Here is an 8,903-nt window from a genome sequence, read left to right as displayed (position 1 = left end):
ATTGTTGGAAAACTTAATGAATTAGGTGAGTAATATTAATCAATACAGTAAGAAAGACATTTTTTGACTCACTGTGATAATATATGAAGTATATTACATCATCTCTGAAACATTCTTGCCAAAAAAAAAAAATGAAACTCAATCTAATAAAATCTCTAGATTAAACAAATTCAAAGGAAATAAAAAAGATAAAAGAACATGTTTATACATAACAAAATCTATAATATGGAAAATTCTGCATGGCAAATCCACTTTTTCAAACAAATGACAAAGCAGATAAAAGGAAGGCAGGATTATAAATTTTTAAAATTATGGACATGACAAATCAAAGGAGTGTGGTCCCTATTTGGATCCTATTTTAAACAGACCAACTCTTCAATACATTTTTTAAGTGGCATAAGAAAATTTAACAGATGGGTTCAGTGGCGCACACCTATAATCTCAGTGGCTCAGGAAGCTGAAGTAGAAGAATTGCAAGTTTAAGGCCAGACTCAATAATTTAGCAAGGTCCTAAGCAACTCAGGGAGACACTGTCTCAAAATAAAAAATAAAAAAAAGAACTGGGGATGTGACTCAGTTGGTTAAGCACCTCTGAGTTCAATTCCTGGTACCAAAAATAAATAAATAAATAATAAATAGTGACAATACTTGTTTATATAAAGAAATTATATCATGCCTGCTTCTTTCAATTAAAACAATGTAGTAGAACTGGGCGCTATGGCACATTCCTGTAATCCTAGGGACTTGGGAGACTAAGCAGGAGTATCACAAGTTCAAAGCCCGTCTCAACAATTTAGTAAGACCCTAAGTAACTTAGCAAGATCCTGCCTCAAAATCTAAAAAATTAAAAAATGTGCTGGGTATGTAACTCAGTGATAAAGTACCCTGGTTTCAATTAGTACCCCCCAACAAAAAAAATCTAGTAAAGAAAAGGAGGGGGTAATATAAATATATGGAACAGTATGCCCACATGTTAATTTTTGAAGTTTGGTAATACAATCCATGGGATTTCATTATATAATACTTAGCAATTTTTCCTACTTTGGTAATTGTTTGCAATTTCCATGATGAAATATATTTTTTAAAATCATCAAAATAGTTTAAGAAAGTTAATTATAGTTATAAAACAAATGTAAGAAAATAATATTTAGGAATAGCTTAGTTAATTTTAAAAATAGTAAAGGAAATAGACTGCCTTCTTAGTATAATATATGCAGTTGCAGTAATAAAAGCTGTATTATACTGACACAGGAATAGACTAATATAGCTATACCTCAAAATAAAGGTTCCAAAACTAGAAAATGTGCTCATAAAAGAGAATTTGATAAAGAGTAGGTATTGCATCAGGATTCAGTTGATAGGGGGAAGTCATTTAAAAGAAAATACTTTGATGAAAATTATTCATTATAAAGACAAGAATATTTGAATTAATACCTTGTACCATAAAAAATAAAATCACAAGAGTTCAATACTTAAATGTATAAAAAAAACTGTTAGGATACTTAAAGAAAATGTTGAATAATTTATGACAGTGAAGATGAGGGGAATTCTTAAAATCAAAATATTGATTATTTAGGAGAAATGTTGAACTTTTTTATCAAAACTTAATCAACAAAAGTACTACACAAAAAGTTTACAGAGGCAGGACTTATGAATAAAAAATTTACCAATGATTAAAACTAATAAGGGATTAGTAGGTATAATACACAAGAAACTGTTAGCAATCAATAAGAAAATGACAGAAACTCCAATAGAAAAATTGATAAAAGACCATATACAGGTAATTCACAGAGGAGAAATGCTCAGCAGCATTAATAGAGAAAATAAATTTTAGAAATGGAAAGTCTGTATAGGTAAGTCCTTAAGAGAACTCCAAACCAAGATAGTATCATTGATTAATTCCATTACACAGTTAAAGAGGAAATAACACTAATATTATGCAAATATGTTGAGAAAACAGAAGTGTACTTTCCAATTCAACAGACCAGAATAACTTTAATACCAAAACCTGCTAAATACATTGAAAAAAGTTTACAAATTGCAAAATATAGATGCAAAAATTCTTTAACAAGAATTACCAAATCAAATGTAACATTGTATAAAGTGGATATGATAAAGTAGGACAAATAACCGTATTTTTCCAAAACAAAAAATTAATGAAAGAATGCCATTGTTTTACATTTTGGCAAATCTCTTTATTTAACAAATAATAGCTGGGCTCTCACATCTGCTTCCACATTCAGTCTTGTGATATAACATATCATGTAGCCCCTGGAGAATTTTTCTATTTGTGAGAAAATGAGAATAAGAGAGGAAAATAAAATTTTAGTTTTGTTAAGAAATAGTTGGACCTCAGGAGAAGTCCACCTGATCCCTAATCACAGACTTTGGGAAACACTCATGTAAGAAATACCAATTTTAGTGAAAGGTAGGGAATGGGGTATGATAGAGTTAGTTAAGAAATAGACAGCAAGTATATCATAACTTTAGGTTTTTTTGTATCAATGCTTCTGTTTAAAAGAGGGAGGGGAATGTTAAAGAATGATAGCTGAAGGTAAGTGTAGCCAAAGGGAAGCTTCTTTTGTCTTTTTAAAGGTGGGAGGATACTGAAGAGAAGGATCCAGTTTATAGCAAGATATTGAAAATTCAGGAGAGAGAAAATAATGGGATCACAGTTTTGAAGAAAATAGATGGTGGGAAAAATTGGAAACAAGAGTAAGAAGCAGTTTTGGTTAAGAGAAGGGACACCTCCCAGGGCCAGAACTAGGGTGAGGCAAGCAAGATCCCCAAGGTCCAAAATTTAGGAATGAATTCACTCTCAGGGTCATGCAAGTGTTCAGGACCAGCAAAGTAAATGAATGCCTTCATAAATTTGTGCCCTAGTCCTGGCCCTGCCTCTTCATTAGTTACATAGGAAAAAAAGGACGACATTTTATTAGGTTTGTGGATAGGTGATAGGAAATATTCAGTGCTCCTATTGCTTATTTTCTATTTTACATATTAAGCAGATGCTAATTTGGCATAGGAGGAGAAGGAGTATGGGAGTATGAAGTTTGAAGAGATGAGGCAAGATTTAGAATGTATTTATTTAACTCTAAGATAATTTTTATTTTTTGAGATAGGTTATTGCTATGTTGCCCAGGCTGGCCTCGAACTCCTAGGCTGAAATCATCCTCCTGCCTCAGCCTCTCAAGTAGCTGGGATTACAGGCTTTCATTCACCACTACAGAGGTACTTTTAAAAAAAGTTAACATTACTAAAATCAGGATGTTTCTTATAACTGTATATGTTTAGTATGGTTATGCCAACTTTCCTCCAAATATTCTATTATTGAAAAAGCATTAAAGATGATGTATTGGAAGTATGGTAACAAGGGTAAGGAAGCTGTATGGTTTGGATTTTAAGTGTCTCCCAAGGGCTCATGTGTTGAAAACTTGGCACCCACCTGCTAACACTATTAGGAACTGGTGGAACCTTTAAGACATGGGGCCTGGTAGAAGGATGGTAGTCACTGGCAATCTGCCCTTGAAGGGAATATTGGGAGTCTAGACCCTCTTCTCTCTCTCTTTGCTTCTCGGCTGGCATGAAGTGAGAAGTTTTGCTCCATCACATGCTTCCTGCAATGAAGTTTTGCTTCAACACAGGCCCAAAGCAATAGTGCCAAGCAACCATGGACTGAAACCTGAAACCACGGGCCAAAATAAATCCTTCCTCCTTTTAAATTGATTTTTTTTCTGGGTTTTGTCATAGCAATAGAAAGCTGTCTATCACAGAAACTAATTAGAAAAACATGGTAGGGCTGTTGAACTATATTAAAGGCACAGTTAAGGCAGGAATCCACTCATTGGAAGCAGTACAATCTGCTTGAATAAATGATTTTTCTATAGCAAACAGCAGCCCAAGTGCAAACACAGAGAATGAAATAGGGAATTCTTGTAAGTTTTTTTGAATTAACAATAACATAGAGGACAAAGAAGTCAGGGTACATCCATGACTTACATACATTTCACTGATTTTTAAAATAAAATGACAAATAGCCAAAAAAGCATATGAAAAAATATTCAACATCACCAATCATTGGGGAATACATATCAAAACCATAATGAAATATCACTTCATACTATTTAGAATGGCCACTATCCCAAAATAATAAGTGTTGGCCAAGATTTGCAGAAATTTGAACCTTTAGGAACTGTTGGTAGAAATGTAAAATGGTACAGACACTTTTAAAAGAAATGAAAATTTCTTTTAAAAATTTAAAATAGGACTAGTATATGATTTAGTAATCCTTTTCTCTGTATATATCTCTCTTGGTTTGGGTATTATGGGATGTCTCTGAAAAGCTCATGTTGGTCAATACAATATTGCTCAGAGATTAAGAGATCAGATTACTGGATGTAACTTAATCAGTGGATTAATCCATTTGATGGATTAATAATTTGAAAGAAGAGGGTGGTAACTATAAGCAAGTGGGGGCAGCCAGAAGACGTTGGTCAAGGGGGTGTGTCTTTGGGGTTTATATTTTGTCCGTGTTGCTTTGATTAATCTCTCTCTCTGCTTCCTGGCCACCATGAGCTGAATAGTTTTCCTCTGCCACAATATTCTGTCTCACTTTAGGATTAGAGCAGTAGATCTGGTTTATCATGTACTAAACCTCTGAAACCATTAGCCAAAATAAACATTTCCTCCTCTAAGTTGTTCTTTTCAGATATTTTGGTCACTATAATGGAAAATTGACTAACACAATATCCAAAAAACTTGAAAGCAGGACTTTGAAGAGATCCACACCTTTATGTTCATTGCAGTATTATTCACAGTACCCAAAGGTGAAGCAACCCAAATGTCCATTGAATGATGGATGGTTAAAGAAAATGTGCTTTATACATACAATGCAATATAATTCCGCCTTGAAAAAAAGAGAAAATCCTGCCACATGCCACAATACAGAGTGCTAAGGGAAATAAACTACTCACAAAAAGACAAATACTATGTGATTTTACTTACATGATTTAAATTAATCAAAGTCATGAAAAAAGAAAGTAGATAATAGTTGCCAGAGACTGGGGAGGAAGAAATAAGAGATGTTGTTCAATGTGTGTACGATTTGTTTTACAGAATGAAAAAAATCTAGAGATCTATTGCCTAATTATGTAAATATACTTAACACTATTGAACTATATACTTTAAATGGTAAATTTTATGCTTTATTTTACCACACATTAACAAATACATAAATAAAGTGATGAGTAAAATAATATTTAGAAATACAAAGATGGTGTTGTTGCTTTTTAAAAAGTTTTAAATTTCTAACTGAATTGTTTTATTCTAAAAGAAACTTGATGCAAATATTTATTTTTCTTGTTGCAGTTTATTCTAATTTTACTTTCCAGAACTTGTAAGTTTCTATAGTTGTGTATGTGCATGCATGCATGTGCACATGTGTAGATGTGTTACATAAAATAAAAACTGGGAAGATTCAATTAATGTCAAAGAGGGACTCAAAGCAAACTGCTATGTCAATTGAAATTAAAACAGAATTAAAAAAAAAAAAGAGTTTAGAAGTCTTTGAGGCAAGCCACATTGGAAATCTGGTGAAACTCTTTTTTTCAAATATTCTAGTAATAGAGTAAATGGAAAAATAATATGGGCAGTGATTGTAACCTAATTTTTTGGAGGTTCAACTAACATGACTACCTATTTTTTAAAGTAGTGATGTTAATTTTAAAAGAAATTTTTTAAACTCTTTTTTTTAATATTTATTTTTTAGGTGTAGATGGACACAACACAATGCCTTTATTTTTATGTGGTGCTGAGAATCGAACCTGGGTCCCACCCATGCTAGGCGAGTGCTCTACCGCTGAGCCACAATCCCAGCCCTGGTAAATGAAATTTTTTACTTATTTCTTTATTTTTATAAATCTTCTTTAAGTGTCTTCATATAAAAAAGGAAAAACTTAACAGATATTTTGTTTTCTTGTAAGAAAATGTAGTTTTTCGAGAAGACTTAATTATGTTTTATTTTTCAGGTACCTAACCAAATGCAGTCATTCTTCCATATCTGCAGTTTTCACATCAGCAGATTCAACCAAATGCAGATAGAAAATATTTAGGGGAAATAAATCTGAACACATACAGGCTTTTCAACCCTGTAATTACTTCCTTAACAATGCAGTATGACAATTATTTGCATAGTGTTTACTTTATGTTATGAATTATCAGTAATCCAGAGATGACTTGATATATAAGATGTATGCAAGATTATATGCAAATACTTTATCATTTCACATGAAGAATTTGAGTGATTTGAGTATCCAGGGGTTTTGGTATCCACAATGGGTCCTAAAACTAATTCTCCAGGATACTAGGAGACAACTATAGTTAAAGAGTTAGCAAAACAATGTTTTATCATTATTTCCTAAATAATTTATCTAGAGAAAAGGGGAAAGTAAAAGGAGATAAAGAAAATTGTTAGCTGGAATGAACAATTAAAGCTAGGACCACCACTAGCCTGTAGGGTTGAAATAAAGAGATTATGTTTGATATTTTACCACAGTTCAGCTAATATAAAGAAAGTTTTATATATTTGGTATTCATTTAATTTCTTAAAATATATTTGTATTAAATGTATATCACTGTATATATAAAAAATAAATATGTCTATTAGATATATTTAGAAGTGAGATGCTAGATTGCTTAATGAAAAAGGCTTTAAGAAGAAAAATGGAGATATCTATAAACAGTTTCATAAAAGAGGGACTATGCTTAAAATTTTAGTTTTTAAGGGAATGAAATGAAGTTCTTTGGGCCTAATGTGAGGGACAATTTTAAAAGTGATTTCCTAGTAAATGTTAGTATAATTTTTATTTAAATTATTTTCTATTTATATTTCATTTTAATCAAGCACTTATATATGGAGTTGAAGGAGGCATTTGTTCTGGATAGGCCCTCAAATTTCATGAGTAGAAATTGATCCAGCTCCATCTTTGTTTGGGCCATCAGGTAATACAGTATCCTAACTTGGTGGATTACAGCCCACTGCAAGGGAAATGATGAGTGCAAGATGGCCACATATCACAAATTCTTTTGTTGAACTGTGTTTGGTCACAGACTCGGTCTTAAAAGTGCTTAATGTGAAGTCCCTGATAGGTTTTGTGGAAATACACAAACAAACACAATAAAATGAGCCAATATTTGGCATCACAACATTTTGTAAAAAGTCTACAAAAATTTCTCCACTTGGAAATCTAATAGTTCCACCCTATCTCCGACAATGTAAATTTTTAAGATCTTCCCTTTTAGTTGCTATTGTCATGTTGCCTTCTCAGGTTTGTTTGATTTAACTCTATCTTCCATAGTGTTTATTAGGAATTTAAACTATCATTTTAGCTGTGTATTATTATTAACATTTTATTCTATTGCTCTTGTTAAAATGTTGTCTAACCTTTGAGTATTTTTAGTTCACAAAATTATTGATTTTCAACAATACACATATCCAGTTACATCAGTAACCCAAGTATCGTGTTAGTGAGGCAATAAGGACAAATCTAGAGCTTTCTCCTGTACTCTGGCTACCTCTGAAGTGACTTTTGATGATGGATTCAGACAAATACCCTTTCCCATTACATGAAAATGGTCTTGTTCTTTTTAAAGTCAATTAGATGGACCTATAATATTGTTATTATATATAATTAAGAAATATCCCAGTTGGACCAGAACATTGGGCCTGTAATCTACTGATGGTCAGAAATGCAAATTTATATCCAGAGATATGGAGGTTCATGAACAAAAATATTAGTTATTATAGTATTTTATATTAGCCCTCCAGTTTCTTTGAGGACCTAGACCTGTATCTCTGTTTTACTCATTGTCATTTTTGGGGGGGAGGGAGGTGTGGATACTGGGGATTGAAACCAAGTGCTCTTTACTATTGAGGTACATCCCAATCATTAGGATAATCCTGCATCAAATCCCAAGTAGCTGGGATTACAGGGCTGTGTCACGTGCTGGGCCTTCTTTAATCTGGGAATTAAAATACTTAATGTAAACAGCATGAATATTCTTTATTGACCAGTGGTTTAAAATATTGGTGGCATAAGAATACCCAAGAAGGCTTATCACCAGTAAAAATCCCTTGACTGCATTACAGACTTCAGAGTAGCATCTAAGAAATTATGTTTTTGACAAGTAGATCAGTTATTTAAAATAGTGAAGATAACATGAAATTTTAATTCATCAAGTAGAGTTAAGTTCAGAAAATTAACAATAATATTGGCTTTTAAAAGATAGATGTTAATTTCTCTCAAAATCAATATATTTCTCATTATAAGAGATAGCCAAAGCTAGGCAATTCAGAACTGTCACAGCCCTTCCTTATGTAAGGAACTTGGATTCCCTCTAAATTGTTTCTTTATCTGTCTTACTGCTCCTTCGTCTGCAGTGAGGATGAACCTCATTGGTCCCAGATGGGTGTTTGAATGACAGTCACTACATTAACATTTGTCATGTGGGAAATTATCTTCATGCTATAATAGCCTCTAAGTACACTCCCATATAAGTGTGGTGTGGTGACACATACCTGTGATCTCAGTGACTCAGGAAGTTGAACCAGGAGGATCACAAGCTTGAGGCCAGCCTCAGTAACTGTCTCAAATTTTTAAAAAATAAAATAAAAAGGGCTGGGATATAGCTCAGGAGCAAGCCATCCCTGGGTCTAATTGCAGTACTAACAGGGGTTTGGGGGCAGGGGGAATTCCTAGTTTATGTGGTTAATTAAATCAAATTAAAACATAGTGAAATCATACTGAATGGTGGGACTGAAAATTGGTGCAACCACTCTGGAAATCAGTATGGAGATTCTTCAGAAAACTTGGAATGGAACCCCCATTTGACACAATTATCACACT

Source organism: Marmota monax, unplaced genomic scaffold, assembly GCF_021218885.2.
Source record: "Marmota monax isolate L192 unplaced genomic scaffold, Marmota_monax_Labrador192_F-V1.1 WCK01_AAM20220418_F8-fsc00012, whole genome shotgun sequence".
NCBI classification, from domain to species: Eukaryota; Metazoa; Chordata; class Mammalia; order Rodentia; family Sciuridae; genus Marmota; species Marmota monax.
Note: the sequence above shows the minus strand (reverse complement) of the source record.